The sequence below is a fragment of the Contarinia nasturtii genome, unplaced genomic scaffold (genome assembly GCF_009176525.2).
Source record: "Contarinia nasturtii isolate CC-2019 unplaced genomic scaffold, AAFC_CNas_1.1 Cnas_scaffold_129, whole genome shotgun sequence".
NCBI classification, from domain to species: Eukaryota; Metazoa; Arthropoda; class Insecta; order Diptera; family Cecidomyiidae; genus Contarinia; species Contarinia nasturtii.
The window spans coordinates 11090568-11117522 of record NW_022197486.1 but is presented as its reverse complement, the minus strand read 5'-3'; the positions used below and the strand labels follow the sequence as shown (position 1 = coordinate 11117522).

At 35.8% G+C, this 26955-nt stretch overlaps 1 protein-coding gene across 3 annotated transcripts in view; it reads right to left on the bottom strand.

Moving 5' to 3' along the window:
- The window catches only part of LOC116345424 (protein slit), a 312643-nt gene that overhangs the window by 232823 nt on the left and 52865 nt on the right, over positions 1-26955 (bottom strand). For all 3 annotated transcript variants that reach the window (XM_031774763.1, XM_031774784.1, XM_031774773.1), the window contains one exon: positions 11951-12032. The gene's annotated coding sequence lies outside the window, so the exon portion shown is untranslated. The remainder of the gene's footprint in view (positions 1-11950; positions 12033-26955) is intronic.

Sequence of the window (26955 nt, the reverse complement as noted above, 5' to 3'; positions counted from 1 at the left end):
ATGCTTATTTTAGCGAATTGATTTACAGTCGACGAATATTGTGCAGTGTGCACCGTTCAATCACCAAAATTGGTGAATTGTAATCGACAGAATGAGTGTTTGTCACACCGAATCTGTATGTGCACACTGCACAGTCTTTAGTTTGTTACGAAATTAATCAATTCGCTTGAAAATTAGTCAGCTTTTTTGGTGTTCATGACACAGTTGGTGAGGGCGAAGTGGTTATGGAAAATCCATTAAATATCGATTGAAATGCATTTCACTCAAATACCGGTGTGCGCAATCACTTCTATCAAGGCACAAAAGCATTCGCTTTCATGTTGCCGCTTCATTATGTTAACAAGCAGGAAATCAAAAGAGAGAAGGATCGACTTGTGTCGTTGTTTCAAGCCGAACTCCTTTGTTGTTATACTCCCACGAATTCGAAAAACAGGCATTTCCAACGTACTCAAACATTGATTTTCAAACCCAATCCGAAAATGATGTAATAATATTGATTCAGTTCGATGATGCTACAACGATACAGGATCCAATAACGCGTGACATATCTAAAATCTTAACAGTGGAAAATTAAAAATCTCGCTTCAATATGGCTCTCTCTCTCTCTCTCTCTCTCGCATACTTGATGCAGTGGTTTTTTGTGCATTTGCAATTTCGTATTAGATATTCAAGCTATACTGAAGTGTATCTATGCACAATAAGCAAATCGTGAACATGAAGTCGGGCCACTCATCGATACAGGGACTGTGGAATAAGACTATGTGAGTGAGAAAGGGCAAGAGAATTTCGTATCGTTTCATTCTATATTAAAATCAAAGGAATGTATATGGTTCGCATGGGCGGTAACAGTCCGAACATCAAAATCTCATAGACAACACACGTACACACTAATTACATTCATTTACCGCACTCTTGTCTTAGACGATACCCATTGATAAGCATCGTTTTGCTCTTAGACTTTGTGCTGTGGTATATGTGCCGTTAATTAATGAATCATTGCAACAAAGAAGAATTCACAAACTTAAGTTTAGCGTGCGCGCAACAGAAAAAATCATCTATCGACGCATAGAATCACATCGAAAAGTTTTGCAAATTGGAAGATTCACAATGCTCGGCTTGCTTAACTGTGAATGATTGAAAATAAATGTGTTCAAGAATCGCATGATCCATGTGCATAATGTTTGGTCGCGCGTCAAATCACAATTTCGATGTTGTTTACGCTTTTATCGCAATGAAGTATCAAATTTATGCGTGCAATGGTGCGAAGGTCATAAAGTCTCTCTGTCTATATAGGAATTATTTTTGTTTTTTTGTATGTTGTGTGTTAAAGCGACACGAAGAGAAGAAACAAAAATAAACATGAGATCCTTTCTTTGTAATCATATCTTAATAAACTTGAATTACTGTTTGCTCGTACGTTCGTATTTTTTTATACATAAAATACCGTTGAATTATTTATTTAGATTCCGTAGCATCACTTTATGGCGATGCTTTTATACTTAAACTCAAGCGCACAATAAATGCGAGCGAGTGCCCATAAAAAAAGAAGCACATTAGAGATATTTCAGATAGAAATTAACTTGGAAAACAAAAAAAAGCACATTCAATGGTCGCTACGTTTTTTCTCTCCTTTTTTTCGGTTCAATTTTTAATGGATCCCGTTTGAATCGCGATGGAAGAGATGGTATCCTTTGCTGGTAGTCTCTAATGCTAGAGAATACATGTGGTGCTCTGTTGCACGTAATGTTCACCTTTGCTTTTGTACAAAGTGAATGGGAAAATTACAAAACAAAATAGCTTATCGATAATTTGCCATGGCTATATGGCTATTTAAACCGTGTAAAATGTGCAATTAATTCGACGAATGCATCGAAACAATTAATATTAATCATTGCGAATGGTTTCATTGGTGCAATTTTATATGCACGTGATCGATAACTTATCAAATCATATTTTTTATGTTTCATAACACCGTACAAACAAATATATTTGTGGTTTTTTTAAAAGAGATGGGCAAGGAAAAAAGAATTCTTGAACGATAACGATGAGCAAAATAAACGACGTATCGAATCATAAGAAAACGGCTATAAGACAACCGCAAAGATAGCCATTTTTCATAGAACGCATAACCAATAAAAATAATTCAAGACAACAAACATAATGTGTATGCAGCCCTTTGGAAATGGGTTTCTATTTCGGATCTCGAGAAGAAGAAACCCGAACAAATCGCGTATGGTCTCTAGACACATTATCTGTACTCCGGCCTTACCATTGTAAACAATGAGAATTATGATTTTCGCTTCATAAAAATATTATCGTAAAATATGATTTCGTGAAATGCGATGCAATCGTTGTGATGTACCGGTCTCTCTCTCTCTCTTTTTTTTAGCGTTAGCACGCTTGTCGACGAGAGTCGAACTACGAAAATAAATGGGATCATTTTGAATTCTCTCAACTAAAGACGGCGGATGAGCGGATGAGAGAGCATGAAACTGAAAAGGGCGCGCGAATTATTTTTTTCTCGTTTGCACATATGCAGAAAAGGTCAAACAATCGAAATGAAAATGATATACTATGCAGTAGAAAACAAGACCAAAAATACACATATCATGTGAAATATGAAAATAAAGTGTTTTACTGCACGTAAAAATGTAAGAATTATATATATGCTTCGTTTTTATTGTTCAATTGGTGGTGGTGTAGACGGGAACGCGTTTAAAATCCATTTTTTTCTCCATTTATTTTTTTTTTTCAAACACAAATCACATTTTTTTTCCATCTCCCCATGCGAAAACGAGAAGACAATTTTGCACACTCAAAGCTGATGTGTTGGGAGCATCATTTAAATGTGTATCACATTATTTGAAAAGTGCTGTATGTGCGTGCAAGAAGCGCAAACATAGATCGACAAAAACGTATCAACATCGGAAATAACAGCAGTTTTCAAGAAAATTAGAAAATTCAGTGTGACAAACACGCATACACACACACTCTATCTCTCTTCGCTCGCTCGATCACAGCCTTGTTGATGATGTGTATACATGGACGGCAAACTTTTCTCCCATCTCTCAATGTCTCCGTTTTTTTCCGTTGATTTTGTTTTCACGAGTTTGGAGTCGAGTGTAATTTTCACAACAACAAAAAATGCCATTTGTACGTGTGTCATATTTTTCGAGTGTTTTCGGTTAGTGGAACGGTACATCTGAACGACGAAAATAAATGTGAAATGAAACGATGAATTTTATGAATAAATATATAATTTTTCTCTCCATCTTTTTCTTTATCACTTTTGTTGCTGCGTTTACATTACGTCACATTCACTTTGTGTTTCGCTCCCCCCTGTGTACTTTCTGTGCTTCAAATCACGATGTATCAAAGTATTTTATTTTTCTATCATCTGTGCGTGTTTTTTTGTGTTTTGCGTCATCGTCGCGATTTTTACCGCACCGTCAATAGCCTCAGCCAAAATGTGCAACGACACAATAAGACATTTAGACGTGATAGCATTATATACAGTTATGTTTCGCGTTATGTCAAAGAAGTGTGTACAAAAAACGATTCGATACACACATGTATCATAATATATAATAATCGTACATCAGACTCGGTATAATGATCAGAGGGTGCTATCGGCATAATAATATCGTGGCGAAGTATTGCATTTGCACAACTTGTATGCACAATTTTGAATAACCATCACATTTCTTCAATCGCAACGGTAGTCGACTCCATAACCATGCCAATAACTGAAAATGCAAATGAGAGAGAGAGAGAGAGAGAGAGAGTGAGTGTATGAAACGAAGTTTACACTTTGATTTGGCTACCCGAGCACCTCCAAACTCTCATATGTTTAGGAAATTAGATGCACACGCGTGTTTGTTATTTGATATGCATTAAAGTTTACCACACACAACCACTTACAACCACCCACAATCTCACTTGCAATATTCATCAGATGTATGAAAATTTAGCGAAACGCACGAATGAAAATGTAACAAGAAAAAAGAATATTTAAACACACGCCAAGAGGGAAAAGGACTGGATCAGTAATTTTTCTTCACAAAAAGCAACGTGGAGATAATTGTTCGGTGCATTTTGTATAAACTTTGTTGGTTTTTTTAAGCAGCGAATGTTGTTGATATTCTTGAGCATGTAAGTATTGAATAAGTAAACACCAGCTAGAGAGATAATATATGGCATCGAATGAATGCATCAGAATGCGGGAACGATATCAAATCGAAGAGGAAGAAAAATTTAAAGTGAAAAAGGGAAAGCGAGACAGAGTATGTATTGGCAAACGGCGACAGATAATGAACAAAATTTGAAGGAATGAGTGAATTCGAGAACGAGTATTTCGTTTACATTTGACAAAAAACTGTTTGTGATGTTGATAGTGTGGTGTATTTGTGTTTCATTCGGTTGACATTGTTACAATTCGAGCAATTGAGATAGAGATGAAGATGAGAAAATCTTTGGCAAATGTTGCCTGTTTCATGTGTGCAGGTGAGGTGAGGTGAGCTGTATATTTCGTGTTTATGTGTATCGTCTTTCCTTTGGATTACGGTTACGTGGTTTTAAGATGTATTCAATGTGTGTACGTTTGCTCATGCTGACGCTGATAGTGGGCCATTATGTGGTTCGACGGCAGCTGTACCAATTGCATCCAATGCCAAGTCAATATAAACCTAGATGAGACTGAGAGTAAGGCCAAGAGAAATAGAGAGAGAGCAACGAGCAACGAAGAGAGGGTTGACAACATAAATTGTTGGCATTTTTGGCCGGTGAAAAACAATGAAGACGATGTAGTACACATTTGTCCGCAATGTGACATAAAACACTGGAGTCTTATGTAAATATGCAATGAAATATCGATGACAATAGCAACATCGTCATCATCATTGTCATCGTAGTCGTCTTCTGTGCCGTTATTGTCATCGTCGTTGTGCAAATAATTTAGTGAAGGATAATAGAGTAATGAAGAAAGACTGAGCAAGTGAATGTATAAGAGATCCTAGAAGCCACTGGAGACAAGAGAGCAAAAATCAAATTTACAACCTTATAAATAAAGAGCAACGGAGAGAGAGTGAGAGAATGGTAACGAGATCATTATTAACGAATAGTTTGTAAAATGGTAAAATGAAAGTCAAGCGATAGGCATAAAGTGCCCCATGAACTGGCACTCTTAAATAGATTTGGCCAAAATATAGAAAATCTCATTCTGGCTACCCTCTACCTCTAATGCACTACGCTATTTTGAAAATGTAGAGCCATTGCTATTGCAATGGGCTAAATCTCTTCAAGGCTCAAAAGATGACGATATGTGTGTTATTCGACTTGCAACTACTATATAATAATGCAAATGTTGGATTACAACATAACCATTTAAGAAGGCGCTTGTTTCCATCTCTTTGCCATTTTCTTGGATGGGCTATTTTTTGCAGTTTCGTTTTCTTTTCTATTTTTTTTCACCGATTGTAAATGTACATGCTCCTCGTTGCCTTCAATGGTATACACAGACAAATACACGCATCTTTTATGGTGGTGAATGAAGCAGTTTATTAAAATGGTAAACGAAATGACGTCGTTTAACTCCTCAATTTTATATGATCGTCGTAAGCGAATGTGGAATATACACGCATTTAAACATTATTTGCTTTTTCTCTATTTGCCGCTCTTTCTCTCTCCCCAATTCTCCGGAATTTAAACTGATCTGCATGTATATAAACTACAGATTACATTTTGTGATTTTCGTTTGGCCTCAACAACAATACCTATTTAAATTTTGAATGAATGTACAGTGTACAGTGTTCGAACGCGTGCGCGCCCGCACTTGCTCTCTTTCACATACACGCATTAATACACATATGAAATGCAAGTACATTGTGTTTGTAGCACTGCTGTTGCTGCTATCGGCATAAGCCATGCAACCAGATATGGAAAATAACGATTACAATGAGTGCATAAATTCCTATTAGGCCATTGGAATACAGAATGCGAGGGAGCAAACGAGCTAAATATCTCTGTGCATATGAGCAGTTTTTAAACAAAAAAAATCGCTTGGTTCCCATTCATTTCGGAAGAAATTGTTCGTTGCCGGTTACTCTGTTTCTCATTGGGGAGAAATGAATGCCACCAATGGAGTTAAGAAAATTCACTTGCGTGCATTTGCTTGGAATCGAACGACGGACGAAACTGACAAATATACTCGAATCGAAAATAGCTGAAATGAGAGCGAATTCACCTAGTATGCAAAGGACGAGAAAGAATGACGAAGGAAATGAAGAGAGAGAGAGAGAAAACGTGAAGAAAGTAAAAAAATGGAAGTTCAACGATTTTATGTGGTGGAGTCGTTAAGTATGTCGTCGTTGGATGCTTGTAAGAAGCGACATAAAATGTCCCGAGAGGCCATCCAACCAAAATAATATTTGCCATATATTTTCGGGGCATATGTGTACATGCGACAATTCAGGGAGACCAACAAGCACACATACACGCACAATACAGAATACACTTATCAAAACGGTATTTAGATCAACAAAAACCACCAAAAATGATATAGAAATGCACCCACACCTTTATTTTTCTGAAATCACTTTCGTCCCCATTTCGTTTTGCGGTGTTTACAGTCAACATAGTGATTTCAATCGATGGCCATATCTTTCTCCTTCTTCCTCTGTCTATGTTTCCCAATTCTCTGTCGATTCGATCGTAGGGAAGTTTTTCTAAAACGAAACTTTTCTACTTTCTAAAAGAAAAACATTTCAAAATGTTTGTACGCCATAAATTCTAAATAGATTTGCTTTATTTTGCGGAAAATTAATATTTTCTTCTTCGTTTCGTGGTTATTTTCATCGAACGGTAAATGCACATTCTCTTCTTATTCCGTCTGCTATTCATCTTACATGCATATATATTGCACAATAAATATTTATCCAACATACAGAATATGATTTACATTTTTTTTTATTCTCTATCGTAAAATCTAACAATTTCAAATTAAAACGTTTGGAAAATGAGAAATGGATTTTTGGCACGCCCACATTTGCAATTGAACAATGTAGAAAATATCTACCATTCACCGCGTATACCGAGTTGGTGTCGTTGCGGTGTAAGTTCAAATGGATCGTATCATTGATTTGGTGAGATTGGATATATATAGGTGGTGTGCGCACTTGTGTGTGTGCTCCAAAAAATTGTGAAAATGCTAATGGAATGGCAACATCTTTGGTAATTGTAATTTAAAACGATGTTGATCTTTACACTAGAAAATGACCTTCTGCACTTCATTATTTTGTATTATTTTATGTGCCGTTCGGCGAGACGTGTGCGCACCGCGTCCGTTTCATACTTTATATATATAAATCTCCGGGTGCGTGCTATTTTTATAAGTTGGTTGTTTGGTTGGGCTGTGCAAAAAATAATGTGCCTGACCGAATAAATCGAGTAGGTCTATAATGGTTTGTGTGTACTTTTTATCAGTTTGCATATCGGATGGTGTTTCTTCTCTCATTTTTTTGCGAGCACGACAGAGTGTGAGTGAGTGGCACACGCTGTCCAAAAATTCTGAAAATTCATTTTCATTTAATTCAGTCCATGCACACAAACATTTAAATTACTTACTCAACTCACAATCTCATTTTCAATGCAGACTGTTTCAATACTGATGGTTTTCAGGCGACCGTATTGTTTCGAAAAAGTTAATTTTCAAACACACAGACTGAATTTATACGAACATTTCATATCATTCTCTTCGGGGCAATTTTTAATCTTAAAATAAAACAAAAAGAACAACAACAGCAGCAACAATGAGAAAAAAAACGCACATATTTCCATTTCGATTCCTTGTGTTTCTCGCTTTTTTGGGTATAGCATTTCACAGTCCATCTGCGACAAAGGCCATGGTATAGAAATAAACGGAACTGCCAACACAAGTGAAAAGCAAATTATTCGTTTGTCATTGTAGTTTATATAGAAAATGTATATTTTAATCAAAGAATCATGGTGCCGCGCATATGAGAGAGTTTCGGTTAAGCACGGCAAAAATTTGTGAAAAATTAAGCGTTGCCAATGGTAAACTGACCATTTACAAAACAAGGAAACAAATATTCAAACAAAAGCTGTGCACAACAAACATCTGATATGGTCGCCCCTTAACGTGAAAAGTAATTATACAACTGTACCCTGAAAAAATAAATCGCTCATTTTTGAAAGATTGCAACAGAGAGAAAAAGACAGAGACAGGAAGGAAAAAATCATGCGTAAAACTTAGATGAGACAGTCTGCTCTTAATATTTCTCTTGACCACATTTTAGTGAGGAAAAACGTGAGGAGGGGAATCCGCAATGGTTATTGGTTGCGTTTTTATTACATCCAATTTTTTTTTTCGGTTGCTCATCGAGTGGAAAAGTCTTTTGTTTTGTACTTTTAAGTACCGAAAGAAGGAGAGTCCATTATACACTTTTTTTGTTGTATTCCTGTGATTCAGCATTTGCCTTCGGCCATGAGACAAATTGCACAATCGAACCGATATGGGTATATGGACGCGACAATAACGGCAGCATGTACCCGCTGAAATTGAGAGTTTTTCAAAAGTTACCAAATACTTAGAAATCGATTGTGACAACGATACAAAACAGTTCTGTCGACAGGCAACATTTGAAACATATATTCAATCTGTCTTTTTTTTCCCTTTTTACCATCGCATTTCTTACAAAGCGGTAACAATGTACAAACTCTCTCTCCTTCGCTCTCAACCTCACTCTTTTGCCTCAAAAGAAATCGGCGACACAAAGAGAACATTCCAAAATGAGAAATTAACTAACCAAAGACATTTTGCGATGATGCCGTTGCGTGTAATTCCAAGTACATTGCATACATTTAAGAAGCAAACAACAACAAAAATTTAAATGAAATGAGAAAGAAAAAAAAAAGAAGTCGAAATGTAAAGCACGACTGCAACTAAAACAAACACAATATTCGAGACTAAATGAAAACAAAGAAGAGAGAGAGAGTAGCGAACACAAGTAAAACCGAACAAAGAGGCGAAACATTTAAAGTATGTTTTTATAGTGTTTGTTCATTTATTATTCCAATTTGTACAACTAAAGAGTTGGAATATTGTGCATGTTTACAAGGGAACTTATGCTTTTGCATGATTTTGTAGGCAAATATTTCGGAGGCAAAGAACAACAACAGCAACACAGCACTGCACACAAATACGACAGAAAGAGAGAAAACATTTACATAAATTTCATCGAAAATCATTGTGGGTTTTTCTCTCATGCTAGACATTTTTGAAATTTGTCATACAATTTATTTTGCACAAGCTCGTTTTATTGATCTGCAAATTATTTCACCCATTTGGTTGTGTTCTGTGATTTGTTTTTTTTTTGTTTATTTTACGACTGGCATTTGTGTAATTCGGCACTAAAGTCGTTCATCAAATTTACAGACTTGCATGAGCAAAAAAAAATTTGAACGACAACTGACGATTTTTCACGGAATTCACAACATTGTTGTTTTTCTGAGTCGTTTTGGTGTGCTTCTTGAAATGCAATTTAATTTTAATTTTAATTATTTTTTTTTGTTATTTAATTGGAATCCTAAAACATGCACTTTCACATTTAAAACGAAGTTTCTTTTCATGCTCACACACAAATTAAAAAGTATTCTCAGTTTGTGTCAACACATAACAGTGGCTATATTAAATTTTATTGCCATCAACTCATTCGTCCATTCATTTATTTTGCAAGTGAATTTTTTTTCATGACAAACAAATTAAATTGTTTGAAAATGCAGCAAGTTAATTCACTAACTTTTATTGGTGGCACGAGTGCTGACGCAATTTTTCATTAGTACGCATTTTTTTTTACTCTGTGGGGAGAGCGAGCGAGAGAGGAAGACAAAGAATGTGCAGTTGAATGCATTTCCGAAACAAACGTTTCTGATTTTGAGGTTTGCCGAACATTTTTTTCGTCGCTATTCAACTCTATCCGCCGCGAGAGAAAGGGTCCAACGATATAAGTATGTATGTGTACATAATTTTATTTTTTGAATCAACAACAAAAAAAAAACGTTACATTTTTTCTCTTTGTGTGCGTGAAACGTTTAAAACTAAAATGATGGCAATTGTTGAGTGGGTGGGTGCTTCTCTTTTCTCTCTGGTTCTAACGGAAACGAAAAAAAGACTCAAAACATTAAACAAATTTGCGATAAATGCTGTCAAGAGAGAACTTCTCAGAGAAGAGGCAAAAAAAATAATAATAATATTGTTGCAACAGATTTTTGGAGGGGTACCAATTTCATATAAAGTCAATTGCATTTTCCGATACTGTGAACAACAGCTAGATGATTCGTATCGACGTTCCGAATCACTGAAGTAAAAATATTAGCTGATTTATGAAAAATGCACGAAGAAAATCTATTGTTTGAACTTTGTACGCGAAACGAGTTTTGGTGCCCATTCGCCCCCCACTGCTGTCGACCCCAACTACATACAGAGCGAGAGTATTTCGGTTTTTATACCAAACCGAAAGGACAATCGAGTGTCAAATATAATAACAATGACTTCACTGATGATGTCATATTATTCTATATCGGAAAATTGGAAAACGGCTGCTTAGTTTGATTTTGTTCTTCGGAGCGGGAAAGGTTTGTTTTGTTCGTTGTTCGGTCAAAGAATGAGCAAAACCGGCGACAAACTTTCCTCTTGTCAACATTAATTAATTTGATTCGATCGAATTGAGCAAGCAAGCAAAATTCCAATTCATATTACCAATAGCAAAAACTTCGGTTATTTTGCCAAAATATACATTCACGCACACAAACAATAAAAACAGGAAATAGAAATTGCGTTGGTGGAGGCAATCAACGATTGTAGTGGTCGGTTTTCGCATATCGTCGACCACGAAAGACTGCCGTTTCATATTAAGACAATAATCACATCAAAAATGGGATTGAAAACAAAATAAATGGTAAAATCGGCCTGTCAGCGACCGAAAATAGCGAATATTTATGCATGGAATTTTTTAGAGACCATACAAATTCAATAGATTTGACAATGTTGGACGGGCTTTATTCATTGTCGCACTCTTGCTTTCACTTTGTGTGTGTGTGTGTGCACTCGGATCAGAATATGAATTTTCATATTTTTGGTGAATTCAAAATTTATGGGCATATTTTTGTTGTTGAAAGACATGCCTTCATTCTCGGCGTGACATGTCATCGAAGATGTGCGATTGAAGCAAAATCCAAAATAATTTGTGATGGAAATAATAAATGGGAAAATAGATCGAATGCGAAAATCGAATCAGTTTGAGAACACTGTATAAGTGGCAAAGCTGATATGATGAAAGAATTGCAAAATATGAAGAGAAAGAGAAAATCCACCCCGAATAACATAATATTAATGATGATAACTTGCGTTATATAGATATTTTATTATGTATGAATGTTATATGAATATGGTTAGTGCGTGCCAATCGAAAATCATTTTTCCATTAAAATATGCATTCACATAAATGCCAAAATAAAAGGAAACGTAAAGTTGGCAATTCAGCAAAGCAAACGAGTGAGTTAGCGAGTGTGTTTATCATCTCGACATGGCAGTTTTATTGTACGATTTTGATATGCATTTGTAATGTGAATTATGCGGCTTTTTTATGACTATTCGCCACTTATTGTTATGTTAATCAACGCATCTATTCATCAGGCAAACAAATATGAACACGACTCATACGACACCGAAATGAAAAATATGAAGCATAAAAGATGTGTCACGCAAGCGAATTTATTGAAATATTATTGCGCCACAGAGAGATAGAGATAGAGAAGAATACGCGACAAAGTAACCAACAATAGCATTAAGGATGCCGAATATGATGGCATTGAAAAAAAAATAGAAGCAGAAAAGAAAAATGCGCATAAATACGAAGAAAAATGGTAAACTTACCGACAACTCGACAACAAATCAAGCAATAATCTCAGCTGGTGGCGCCATACAAATTCCGAAAAATGTTTGGCTAAAAACACGACTGAAAAAAGAAAGAGAGAACAAAAAACTTAGTGGCTTTGATTAAGATTCCTTGTTGGTGATAAAAATTAAAAATATTTGTGGACATTTGTCTTCTGGATTAGAGAAAATTGCGATGGGCGAGTGAGGAAAATAACATACACACGCACACACACAATTGACTGCGATAAAAACAGCAAGTCAACGCTTTCCGATTGCATCATTCATTTTAAGGGCAAGCAAGGCGAACGAATGCGCGAGCGACGACACACCATTTTCCATAATTGCTCGATGATTATCATCAAAAATAATATATTCAATGTCATTCATCTAATTTTTGGTGTGTTCAAGTGCCTTGAACAGCGCTTCGCTCTCTCTCTCTCTCTCTCTCTCTTGCAATTTCTATCTCTGCGTCTATTGCTTTTCGAGGCTCTCACACTTTTCATCCACTCAGTTTCTCAATTCCCTTTTCATTTCCGTAAATTATATAGACGATTTTGTTTTTCAGTAACGGCGGATTTTTTTTGCCTCTTCTATTTTGTCTCTTTCAGTAAACCAGCCATGCTATTTCTTAACGTTGAAAGTGAGGCGCGTTTGGCCTCACTTTTCCGGTCGATTGATGAGCTAAAATACATCATTTAGCACAGTAGCAAATAATATCCGTGTACATGCGACCCGTACTTTTTATTCATGTATAAACACACGTGATTTTAGTGTTGGAAAGCAAAACAGATATAAATGAGGCAAACGAAGCAAGCAAAAGTGGGAAAACGGAGCAGCAAATAAAAATTGCAGATAACGATAACGGTTCTCGTTTTTTTTTTTTTCATCTTTTCGTTTCCCAGGAGTCATAAAAGACTGAATAAAAGAGCGAAAGAGAGAGATGAGCAAAAGATTCGCCATGAGTAATGGCAAAACGTAACGCTTCTCAATCTATATGTATAGTTGATATGATGCTATCATTTACATTTAATCAAAAGAATGGTAAAAACGTAAAAAGATACGAAATATTCTCTATGTATATATGGAACTCGTGTTGGGGTGAAAGAATGAAGTAAAAACTAACGCATACGGTATAACACATTATATCTCGTCCCCGACTTCATTTACTCTGTAAAAATGCTATAAAATCCGAGAGATGAGATGTATTCCAAAAAGAAATCCAACTGCATAAATGCAATACGAACCGACATACCTTTTTTTTCTCACAAAATTTTCATCAAATATTTTTGAATATTATCCAATTTCTTTTAAAGCAATTTGATGTTGCAATTATTGGCACTGCATTGATCGAAATTCCAGTGTGTATGTAATCAATGGCCAAAATTCAATTGAACTAGAAACACGCCGTTGCAATAAAGGGCAAAAAGAAGAAAGAGGCAAAATCAGAAAGACAAACAAGACATTGGAATTTTTATATCTGAATCAATACATTTCAAAGTCTTTTAGTGTCATTATTGTTCCCATTCCCTTTGCATTGTTTCACATCTATTTGTCTAATACACGAATGCCATTGTTTCATGTTTGTTTGTCTCTATGTGTCATCTGTGTTGTCGTGGTTTTTTTCTCTCTACCATCATTATGTGTGTAGAGCAGCGATTCAATGTCGAAATGACAACATAAAAATTATGTATTTGCGCATTTATTACGGAATATACTTGGGAATATACAACATGCATATCTCTATATGAAAGATGTCGAGAACAGAGAAAAAAAACGAACGGAACTAAAATCACATTGAAGTAAGAACAGCGTTTACGCGATTCAAGTGCTTGTCTCATATTTGAAGGAGAGATAGACGAGAGGCGACTCTTCACTGGAACGCGTTCGTGTTGGTCGTTCTTTTCGATTTTCCTGTGTGTGTCCCCCCATTTGATTTGGTCACATCGACGGTTTGTGATGACTTCAAATGGTGCTTGCGTTCATCGAGCTGCTTGCCAATATTACCACACCAAACATTATCTTGTTTCATCTCATCTCTCATTCCAGATCTCCAGCTCTCATTGATGTGCATTGCTGAGTGAGAGTGAAGTACGGAGCTGGTTTTTGTTGTGTACAGCTGTGAGTGTTTTTGTTTGGCGCGCACTTTTTTTTTCTTCTTTCGCGTTTCGAACTTTTTATGGATCTTTTGTTGTCTTTCACTTAACTTGTCCACATTGTTATATGTCAAAGTCAATAATACGCACAAATGACATCTTTATAAATATGTATTAAACGGGCGATAGAACCAAGTGTGAGAGATCCAGAGTAAAATGAACGGCCAAATGATATAGCGTGTGCCATTAGGAGGCGTACAGCATCAATCCTGTTATAGAAAAATATGAACATAACCACGGAATGCCAAAAACAATGAGTGACGGATTTGGATGGAAGCTCCCCAAATTAAAGTAAAAGATGAACAACAAAAAATTGTATCGAATTCCAGATACAAATATGTATCGCTATTATAAATGAAATATTTCACCAATTTTTTTTTTTTTTACTTATTCTTCTTTTGGTCTCTTTTGGCACGAGATGTAATATCGAAAAGTGAGTGCTATTGTGCAGTTGATGATCAGCACTCCTACTCTACATTAAATATTTGCCCTTTTTTTCCTTTGTAAATTTATGTATATGTTTCCGTTGCGGCTTATTGATTGTTGCGGAACGTGCCACATGCATATTGTTTAGTCACACCATTACAATACATTACATTGCGTTTTCTTTTAGTATTTTTTTTTTAGTTTGACTATCGCCAAAATGGCAACCATGATGAACAGATAAAAATTTACACGCAATGAAACCAAATGGTCTGGCATTAGTCATATTGATTCTCTCAAACGTGAAAAGAGGACGAAAAAAATTTCATCAGATGAAAATGATGCGCGCCATGCACACACGCATATGAAAAATAGCCAACCATTTAAATAAACAATCGATGGGATATATGTTATTAATCATCACAACATACGCACACACACACACACATACTCCTCATATCAAGATGTTCACAATTCCAAAATCACGTTACTGTTTACTGCATCTATCGGCTATATTTAAATGAAACAATTTCCGATCGATTTACGTGCCGATATGCGCCATGATGATCGGAAAATTCGCTCTAACGAAGTGCTCACCATCAATCCTCCGCTATGATTGCAATCACTTTGTCGGCAATTTGTGTATTTTAAACACAAGAGAGTGGGGTTCGAGTTTTATTCAAATGGATTTATTTTTTGTAGCAAAAGTTATTAGTTTTTCATCAGTGATGGATTTTTCCTATCTGAATAGCGCTAGCTATTCGCAGCGTCTGAACAGCATTGCTGCCCAGATGCTGAATCGAAGCGGTTGCCGCACGCGTTTTGTACCACACAACATATTGTCATATAGTCTAAGTAACCAGTGAGCTCACAGAGTATGATACACTAATACCATAGTCAGTATACAAACGCATGTCGAACAGAGAACGAACGCGAACGTATAATGCTCTGTGTGGTACAAGCGAAGTGTGTTGCGCGTGCGGCAACCGCTACGATTCAGCATCTGGGCAGCAATGCTGTACAGGCGCTGCGAATAGCTAGCGCTATTCAGATAGGAAAAAACCATCACTGTTTTTCATTGACGATGAATGGGATTCGATGATATTTTGTTTTGAATAATGATAAAATCAAAAATCTGGGATTTTATGCCGCAGAAAGGGATGATGTCCTGATCTACTAATTTCCTTTCTTTAAATGACTATTTGAGACATTGAACGAACAAAACTCATATTTTACCATTCAACATTAACCGACACAACATTATATAGTTTGCAGTTTCATGATATCATTCAACTTAAATACACAAACAGTTGAACGGATATTAACAAGCACAAAGTTACTAAGATGATAAAACATTGATGACAATGCTACTATAATCGCATATGCTTTCTCTTTCTATCGCTTCATTCAAATGTCATTCAATTACGAATTGAATGTGGCTGTGTGTATATTGCAAAAACCACAATTTGTCCACCAAAAATCATTTATACAATCGTTGTAATTCGCTTTATTATCTTTTGTTCTTAATATTTCTATCTCCCTCTCAATGCACATGAACACACTTTTCGTCTCGGTATCTCTTTGTTATATTTTCTGCAAAGTTTCTGTTGTGTCAGCTGTTTCAATACAGTACAATCTCTTCATTTGTCATACACATGCCAAACTCTTGCCAAACTGTCTTTCGACTAATGAGCATCAGTCTCTTGAATATGGAATATATCGGGGAAAAAATATCGAAAACAAATATAAATACCAAACGGCGATGTTATAAAATAAATAAAATCAAGACTATAAAAACATTATCAAGATCGACCGATATGTGTTCGTTTTGCATTGAGAGATAGTGAGAGAGAGAGAGAGATGGTGAGATCATTTAGCCAAAATCATTGGATCATTTTCAATGGGATTCTTTTGCAATTGCATTTGCGAACAATCAAAATGGAAAATTCATTCATCCAAAACGTCATCAGTTTGTGCTAACCAGAAAGAAAGAGCAGAGAAAAATCCCCATTTTGCACAATTGGATGTAAAAGTATTATGTATAGCTCATTTGCAATAACAAGAATTGAATGACAACATCTCGATTATAACGAACGTTGCGCGCTCGTGTGTGCGTTTTTTTTCTTCTTCTTTTGGTTCGGTTACTACGGCTGCTGCTTAATTTCGAGTATGAAAATAGTTTTGCTAAAGTTTTATGACAACATTTTCGCAGCTTTAGTGCTGCACAATGGCCCAATTTTCTTTCAAATAAATAGTATACTGTACAGTTGCATGCGCGAACAACGACAGTGCATTTAAATTTTCTTAAATGCTGGTGAGTTAATGCGAAAATGCATTTACTTCACTGATTTATAATGGTTTGTCGCGTTTGTGCGCCCTATCACGCGCTCATATTATCATTTTTGCATCTTTTGCGGTAATGTTTTGTGCGGTGTTGGTCTCGTTTTCGGTGTTGTTGTGCGGACGAACATTTTTCTTCAACAACCACAACCAAATTACCAGTTTAAAGCATTTAGCAGACTGCTTGCATTGGCATTAGTGCTGTTAGCGAATTGGTTGAGCTCTCACTCTGCGCCCTACCCCTCGATAGTGAAATAAGCGACATAAAAAAAACAACAACGCTCTAATTATGAAGTAAAATCTCAAGTATAACGAACCATATCGGAGCCTTGTGACAACCACAACCGTATCGATAATATATGTGTTTTCACTACATACCTTGTATATAGAAGGGGTTTACACAAGCTTAGATAATTTTTCTCAATGCATTTCAAAACCGACCATGGTTACACGCTATCTTGCTAGTTTTCGTCTTGTACATTCCATTGGATTTACTTGACGCCAAATACAACTTAAAATATTTTCCAACGACTACAATATGCCGATGAAAAACTGCAAACGATACGTATAGACGATTTTTTTTTGGCAAAAACGATGACCGAAAGAAAAAAAAATTGCATCGTTTTCCATTCATTTTCTGTGTTTTCGGTGTCTTCTTAATTAAAGTCGATTTTATTTCTTAAAGTTTCTGGTTATAGACAGAAGACGAATGAGAGTGAGTGGAACGGGCGATAGAAAAATTGCTAACCACTCTCACAGTCATCGCGGTGTAATTAATTGAGCAAATCAAGAGCCAAAATGAAAGTTTTGCCAGGCGAAAAACGAACTTTTCATCATCAGTCGAAAAAACGAACGAACGAATGAACAAACGAACAAAACAATGTCAAAAAAGCAGCTTTGCGATCTCATTAGCAAACTATCGAATTTCCATCTGATTTTATGCTATTTGACTTCAAATGCATTGACATTCTTTTCTTTTATTTTTGTGCTTTTTGAAATGACATATATAAATATAAAATCTGCTTTTTACGTGTTTTTGCTCTCTATCTATCTCTTTTCTTTTTTGCTCAACGATGAACAATCAATTCGAAAAGCGAATTTGTGACGCGATGTTCAAGGGAATTGTGTTTGAAATGTGTGTTCACGATGCTATTTGTCTATTCTTGAGCTGCAGTTTGTCTTTGCAGTGAGCATGTTTGTTTGTTCTTTTTTTTTTGTAGCTCGTTGGTCTTTGGTTATGTTCTTCTATACTGTTGCCGTTATTTAAGTATTCAAGATCACTATCACTTATGTCATTTCGACAATGCAATAAAGCAAACGAGAAAACGAAGCAGTAGCAGTAGACGAGCTAAAGAAAAAGAGAAAAAAATCGTTGCGAACTCATAAAAATAAGACTGAGAGAAATTGTCGTGTCCCGTATCGATGCGATTTTACCAATAAAGAGTGAGAAAAGCATTGCTGAGAAAGAGAGCACAAGTACACATGAGAGAGAACGGATAACAATTCAACAAAAATAAAATGATATGAAACATTGAGCATGAACATATATATTCTGTTTTTTTTTTCCGTATGGATTGTGCTCTCTTTACGATGAAAAAGTAAATATGTAGTTGGTTCGTTTGTTATTTGCAGTTTGTGAGATCGAATAAACGGCGCATGAAGTGAAAAATGCATTGAAAATCCTCTAGTCGTCATCGTTACCGCCGTTGAATGTTGGAGCAAAGGAGAAAGAATGACTGAGATGCTTGCAGCTAAAGGGACCAAAAACGAGACAGAAAAACACGCAGAGAGAGAAAGAGAGATCACAAAATGCGACAATTGAGCATCACGAAATAGTGGAAGCGTCTTCAAGTTATTATTTGTGTGTATGTTGAATGTCGTGAAGAATGCCGCATATCTGCCAATTTATGGATACTTAATGTTTGATTGCTTCTTCGTAAATGCTTTGTTTTATTCGTTCGTTTGTTATTTATTTCTGTTATTGTTGTTGTTCGTTGGCATTTTGCATATTTTGAGTCTTTTAAATCTCTTTTAGTTGGAAGTGTTTTTTAGTCTCTATTTACTGCTATATGTTCATGTAGATATGCTCCCGAAATGAATCGAGCATACACGCATATCAGCATATTTAACAATGAAACCCACAACCATTTCGATGTACACGTCTGATTGAGAATAAACTGAAGCAAGTTGTTATTCTGCATAAAATTTTACTGTGAAACGATGATATTTACTGCAGCCGAAAAAAAAAAACAATAACAACAGTCGCAACGTCGACAGCGAGTGGGAGGAAGGAACAAAAGAAAAAAGAATTGTCGGAAAAATGGTCCGAATTTCCATTCGGCTGTCGTTTTTATTTGCATCGTTGTCTTTATTTTCCATTTGTGGTTTCCGTTTTCTATTGTCACATACTTTTCATGCGTTACTTCGTGCCGTTTTTCAATGCAGTAATTTGCTTCAGTTCCGTTTTCCTTCACCACCATCACCGTCACCAACACAACTACGATCTAATATTACCACTTCGCTTGTCCTGCTACGGACACGCTCTTCATTTCTCTTGCTTCGCTCTCTCGCTCAGCTTTTGTTGCAAATTATATAAAACAATGACAAACAGTTTTATTCATAATTGACATCATTAAAAAGCACAATAGAGTTTTGTATGTTACACAGGAATACTGAAAAAGCCGAACCAACACATTGCTTCGGCCAGTCTTGTGCATACATTATCAACGGAACACAACGAAAGTTTTCGATGTGGATTATTCGTCTTATATTCCCGGCCATATACATGCCTATGTTTATAAAAGTCTCTCTATTTCCATATTTGTGTGTCTGTGTGCGCGTAACAAAATTTTAAAGTCTCGAAAATGAAGTTGTTCTGATTGAAATGAAACGCTCCAAGCAATTGGATTTAATGCACTTTTCTTTTCGTTACGCTGCTCATTACGATGGATATGATAGTCATTGGGATCAAATGCAATGGCGATATCATCGGCGAAATCGAATGATAAAAAAAGGGCATTGAGAGAGTAAGAATGAATTGGAATGAAAGAGATACAACAAGTTTTGAAACATCAAATAAGCTCGAAGGCTACTGAAAATCACTGAAATAAAATTGTACGGAAATTACTTATTAAAGTGACTTTATGTGACAGCAAACATGCACGCCAATTGAAGACATGCAAAAAGGAGTCGATATCTCTGTCTCTCTATCGTATAGATATCCGTTTGATAATGACTATAAATACGATTTTTTTGTGCATGCAACATGTATCAAATGTTACATTTCAAACATTGCCGCGCGCCACATTTCATAGCAAACCTGTGCAAAAGAGCAGTACATTTATGCATCCATTACTACTACAACTCCTTAATCACCGATTAAAATGTATGTAGTTTGTTGTTTCCCGTAGCTCTCTCTCTTGTGCGCTCCCTGCCTTTTTGATCGGTTTCTTTTGTGAAATCGATCGATATATTTACGCTCACACACCGAGAGATAAATAGATAGATAGATAAAGGCATGACATTGTCTCTGTTTTCTCATTTGTTCTGTGGTTAATTTTATTACTCTGAGTACATGATGTGCTCGGTTTCGGTTTAGTGTTTGTGTGTTCAGTATTTGCCATTTTATTCTTTTCTGAATGTTCGTTGGTTTCGTTTTGTAATTCCAATTCCAGTTTCGATCACATCTCTCTCTCTCTCTCTCTCTCTCTCTCTCTCTCGGTATGTGCTGATGTTTAATATGTTTTGTTTTGTTGATTTTTTGTTTTGCTGGTTTTGCGCGCATTTATTCTCTTGATGAACAGAAATAAAACAAAGGAAAAAATTAATGGATCTTTTGTTTTAACATTTGTTGCCATGAATGCTTGCAATGTGCACGTCCAAGATGGAAAACGAGTGCAAGAGATGAGGAGAAGAGTGAACTACTCTGTATTTCTCGGTATTCGAGCATTCATCGTCAACGACAAACCGAATAATACTTGCTAGATGCATGCCATTGCAATTCCAAAACATTAAAATGACACACAAGATGCTTTAACCATACGGTGAAAAACTTTAAATCGACAATTCTTCTACAGCTTCTCAGTTTCATGTGTTTCTTTTTTTTTCTCGCATCTACATCTGTATTTTGTCCACTGGAACTTCATTTTTTTTTTCTTGTTCGTCCTTTGTTTCGACATTAATTTTGCTTAGGTTTTCTTGTGTTTAATGATGATGAGCGTGGATGTTGATGATTATTGCTTTTGGTTGAATGTGATGCGCGCTACAAAAGCGCGAAACTTGTGCTAACTGCACTTTTACAATTAAGTGCCACTGTTTTTGTGTGTTCTACACGTCTCGCGTGCGCCCCTTTTTTTCCAACAACGCACACACTTACAGCAAAAATTTAAACATTTTTCCAAACCATAAAAATAACGATAATCACAATAACCGCAACAATTTATTACTTCCAATTCGCTTTTATAGCTCGACATGTCATTAATACGTACGATTTCAAGCATCGTTTCGAAATACGATGTTTACGTATAGCCGAGATCATTTCGCTTAAAATGAATATTCAATTTTTATTGTTAAAAAAAAAAAAAAACAAAACCAAAAGTGATTTAAGCCATTCAGTGGCGTATAAGTGAGCAGAAAACCAACAAATGAAGACAAGAAAAAAAAAATTATTGAATTAATTAAATGCATAAAATTGATCCGTCGTCTGCCGTTTAATATATGTTACGATATCAGTGGAATCTTCCATTCAGCATGCACGGTGCATCGTTAAATCAAGAAAATTTGCGATATACGATGGTGTGTCTGTGTGGGTGACCTCCATCATCGATGCCATGATCAAGGAATCTTATTTCTCTTGCTTTAACTTTTGAGCGTCTAATTGCTGGGCGTTTATCGTGTGACGGTGTATGTGCGTGCTCATTTGTGCAATCATCAAAACTGATTATAAATGCAAATAGCCCATTTTTTCCCATTTTTCTCTCTCTATTTCGTCGGTTGCCGTCGAATTCTTGCTTGACTTTTTTTCGGTCGCTTTTATTTTTATGATTTTCACATAAGTGGCTATCAAAATCCTTATCAATTATTTATATCCCTTCATTTATATTGTCTATGTCATTGGGTGTTTGTCGTTGCTCTTTTTTATTTCTATTAAAGACTAAATTGAATAAACAATCAAGCAAAGCCGCAGACTAAAGCAAAAGAAATCGTTTTGAATAAATATATGTGAGAAATAATAAAAAAAAAACAAGAAGAAAACGAGCAATTTTTGTTTAGATTTTTATCATTTATTCCCATGATGACACATTCCCGCAAACCATTCAATAGACATGTGGCATGGTGGTCGGTTGTTTGCTTAAACTTTTTTTTTAAATGCGGTACGCTTTTCCGTATTTCACGCAATCGACAAACAGATAAATGGCAATCAAATAAAATATCGAATTTTGTTGATTTTATTTGTATAGAAAAATTCATAAATAAAAAAGAAAATATTGAACTTCGAAACGAATGATAATTGTGTATTTATTCGGGTTTTTTTTTGTTCATAGCACTTTTATGGTTTTTTTTTTTTGCTTCACTCGAGGAATGGCCAACATAGGCCAAAGTCAAATAAAACCAGTTGGAAAAACACATTTGAAATCCTATCACCGCTGAATATAGGAAAGAGCAAAAACAGATGTGGAGAGAGAAAGAGGATGCAAAGAAAATATGGAACAGTTTGTTGTTCTCAAAATATCAAAAGAGTTCTACGACACACAATGTGCGCAAGAAGGAAGAAAAAGAAAAAAAAACGAGAGATATGAAGATGAAATAACAAACAATCTAGATAAATATTATTATTCGTTTTTCAAAGACATATTTCTATCACAGTTAAACCATCTCTCTCTCATCTGCACGCGCACAATGTGAGCATTTTTATCTTTAAAAAGGCAAAAGAAACTAAGATGAAAAAAAAATATTGTATATTGCAAGACATTCCTTTACCCTTCGAACTCACGTTTTGGTCTCAGATAACACTATGTGCTAGTTGCACCGTACGGAAATATAAAGAAATGAAAGAGATAGCATTCGAACACTTGAGCACGGTTAACAGTTCGATTTCGTGTGTTTGTTGTCGTTGTTGCTGTTGTCGTCGGTAGTGGTGGTGGTGTAGTTGGTGGAATATGCGATATGAAAATTCTATAAATATATGTGGCGCGAGAACCAAAACCAAGATAACAAGAATATGAATAGAAAAAAAAACGATTGCGCGTGCATAATTCGGCTCTTGTTCTCATTACACATTATTTCTTTTTTTTCTCGCGCGCTATTCGTTCTGTTTTCACTCGGCTTGATTCGCGTGTGCAAACGTGAGGAGCAAAAAAGTAGCGAGACTATCAATTTTGATGCTATAATATTCTATTTGCATGTTTCATTGTGTGCGCATTTTTTCTCCACTTCTCTTACTCTCTGCTACTGATCACGTTTATCATGAATATTTTTTTTATGTTCGCCAGTCTTTTCTTTGACCAAATGCGACACAAATATGGCAATATTGCGAGACACGAAATTGAAACAAAAGTACAACATGTGGAAACAGTGCACAAAATTGTGAACGATCTACACTCGACTATCAGCGAAAAATAAATAAATGGAACAAGATAAGCAACAGCGAGCAAAAAAAAAATATTCGTCAAATTTTTAGATCATCTAGTTGCGAAGCGTGCACCTTGTTCATATATGGCATGACCATTGACAATAATACATTTGTGTGTGCATTTGCAATACGAGAAAAAAGTCCCTTAATTCGTTTTTTAAAAAAAAATGAGAGAAAAATGCCACTCACGCCAACCAATTCGCAAAAAGAATACGCCTTTGGTCAGCGTATGGACAAATGGTAGGAGACAGCGAGAGCAACAAAGATGAAAAATATGACTGTGTGATGTTATTTGCCGGGTCCAAATGATGTTATTTTTTTTTTCTGCAGCATTCGCTGCTGTTATTTATGAAGAGCAAAATATGAAGTGTGGGCGCATAATATCCGAAATGCATTCCGTATTCATGATTCGTATATTTGGTTGGGCTGTGTGTCATGTATGCTCTTAGCATCATCGTTTATGCTAGAAGGCCGTTTCTGGTTTCTGTGTATCATAGTTTGTCGGTTGAGCGCATTGTAATGTGAAACGCGAGAGCGTTTCACCATTCTTAAATGAATTGAAATGAGGCAAACGAAAGACAGAGGCAAATGGGGAAAAAAAGAGTTGGCATCTGCCCAACTGCCGTGCAATAATATTTTCGTTCTGTTTTTTTGTTCGGTTGAAAAACCTGGTATGTTGTGACTGGGATGTTTTCTGTTTGGGCATCTTTATGTGATATGGGTGTTAAGGTTAATGCATTCAAGATTGCAACACACACACAAACACCGTTTGACCTTATTTATGAATAACATTTCATTTCGTTTCGGGATTTTTGTGCTCGATGCCGCTGTTGCTGTTGTTACTGCTGCTGCATCCGCTTTGATAAGATGTGTTTGCTCGTGTACGCAACGGGGCAACACGCTTATCGCTTTAAGTGAATGCATTAGTGTCTCTCATTCTCTTATTTTTCGATGTTGGACTTTATTTAAGTGTTTATTTTATGCAATTTCCTTTCGTCCGAAGCTAGAGAGAAAGATCCAATTTCTACACGTTTAATACACGTTAGACACAAAATTCCACACAACAAATCCATTTATTTTCAATTCAGTTAGCATGGCGCACACACATACGTAACATACAACACATGGATATCATTCTCATTTCTGTGAAAATCACTCTGACCTTTGCCAGTACATATTCGCATTTACAGAGAAAGAGCGACTGAAACGAACATTTCAATGCAAACATAAATATGTGCATTTAATTATTCGGACATAAAATCAGTTTATGCTTGTTTTTGTTTCGACAACGAAGCAAAATCGTATATATATATATGTGTTGCGTTTTGCGTGAATGTATCGAGGACTTTTTCCTCGCTTGTTTCTTTATCACAAAAATACTATAGCACTCTACATGTGTCAAGATATCACACCCGAAAAAAAAATAGAACCAAACCAAATGCGGAATTGTTGTTGGTTTTGTATCAAATTTCATTCGTTGATCGGATGACGGGGGAATAATGTTGAATTTCAAATGGAACAATGTACGGATCAAATGTGCACTGGAATGTTGTTGCTTGTTCAAGTCAAATAGTCAAAAATGGCCAAATTGGTATCGGTGATATTCCTTCAATCTCTCTTTCTCTCGCTCACTCCGGGCACAATGATAAAATTAATCTGGGTCTTCCTTGTTTTCTTACGAAATTTACTCCATTCAAAATTCGATATTTCCCTTTTCAACTTGCTGTCGGTCAAATTTGGTTTTGTCTGTGCCATATTTCACAACGACTTGGTTGCAAATTCTTATTTACGGTTCGTCATATGTAAACGAATATTATCCCGTTTTTCTTCCTTCGAGCTCCCTTTTCAAAAAATGTTCTTTCTCTCACGCATAGCATTCGTTATCAACGCATTTCTTTATTTCCCTTCTTTCGTTCCGCTTCGTTTCGTCTTCATCATATTTATATTTTAATGGACCAAAGAATCATATCAACTCGAAATGCGTGCAAATATTTGGATGTGCTTGCTTCAAGTGTTTTATTCTCTATTTCTCTCTGTTGTTTCTATTTACCCAGTGTGTCATACGGTTTTGAAATTTATCGTCTGGCCTTTCATATTTTCGACACAAGTCCACTTTTAAAATGGGAATCAAACTTGACTTATTATCTGAAGTATTTCCCTTTCTCCTTCATTCTCGCTTTACTCTCACTATTTCTCTTTTCATCTTTCCCCCCACTCAACCTCCAAAACGTCGAATAATAATACGAATACTAATGGAATGAGGAAGGAATGACTCTTTTTTTAAGTGGAAAAACGTGTGAAACACGGAGAAAAATGGAACTTTATCCCTTTTTTCCACAAAGAGAATAGGCGAACAATATGAATTTTTGTCCATTAATGCGGATCGAAGACCAAAAAGGTGAAAAAAATAACAGCAAAACAAAGTGAAAGAGAAAAAAAAAAACCTCAATTTTATTCGACAAAAATAAATATGAATTTTGTCCTTTGCCGTGCATGTGTCAGTTTTCAGTCACATTTTAATCTGTTTGTAAAATATGTGTCGTTAATGAGAATTGAGGTTGATAAATTCTTTCTTTTTTTTCCGTTTCAGATAAAATGTTGCCATCGAAAAATGAATAATAATCATAAATTAATGTTTTAACAATGGCAAGCAATTAAAATGTTTTTATTTTACTTTTCAAAATAATAAAAAGTATTGAGCTCGGCAACAAATCTGAACCAAACCAGCGAGAAAATAAAAAAAACATTCATCTTTGTCCAAGGCCGATCGAGGTAATGGTGCGAAAAAGTGTAAAAATCGTATTAATTGTTCACACGCGAAGAACGAAAACAAATGACAACGATAAAAGTGTAAAACACACAACATCATTTATGTTGTTGCCTGAACAACGCCAACATTGGCAACATTGCACGTACATCGAATGTGAGTCAATTAGTAGTTTTGTATCCTGTATTTGTCTGGGTGTCTGTGCTTGAAGTTGTGAAATAATGACTGTGCCATCATCACCTTCATCAAAAAAAGAACACTTCAAAATCATGCAATGTGCAAGCAATGATGATCTCTACGTACAATTCTGTTCTCTTTTTTAAGTACGACCGCAACTATATATAAAACACATTTAAAAATATATGCTCTTCGCTTTGTATCACAAACGAGACGAAAAAAAAACACGCATTGTTGTGGAAACAACTGAAAATTATTATACACACGATGATGATAAAAAAAAGGTACAACACACAGTCGAAATGGTTCGAAATCAAACAGTTCACCGGATATACGGTGTTCCGAACTTCCACATTGTGTGGTTGTTGTGACGTCGGTGGGAATGACTTAAAGCGCGAATTATAAGTGCGAGTTTATGTGTGGATGAATTTTTGAAATGCATTCCAAATATTAGAGTGAAAGAGAGAGAGAGAGAGAGAGAGAGAGAGAGAGAGAGAGAGAGAGAGAGAGA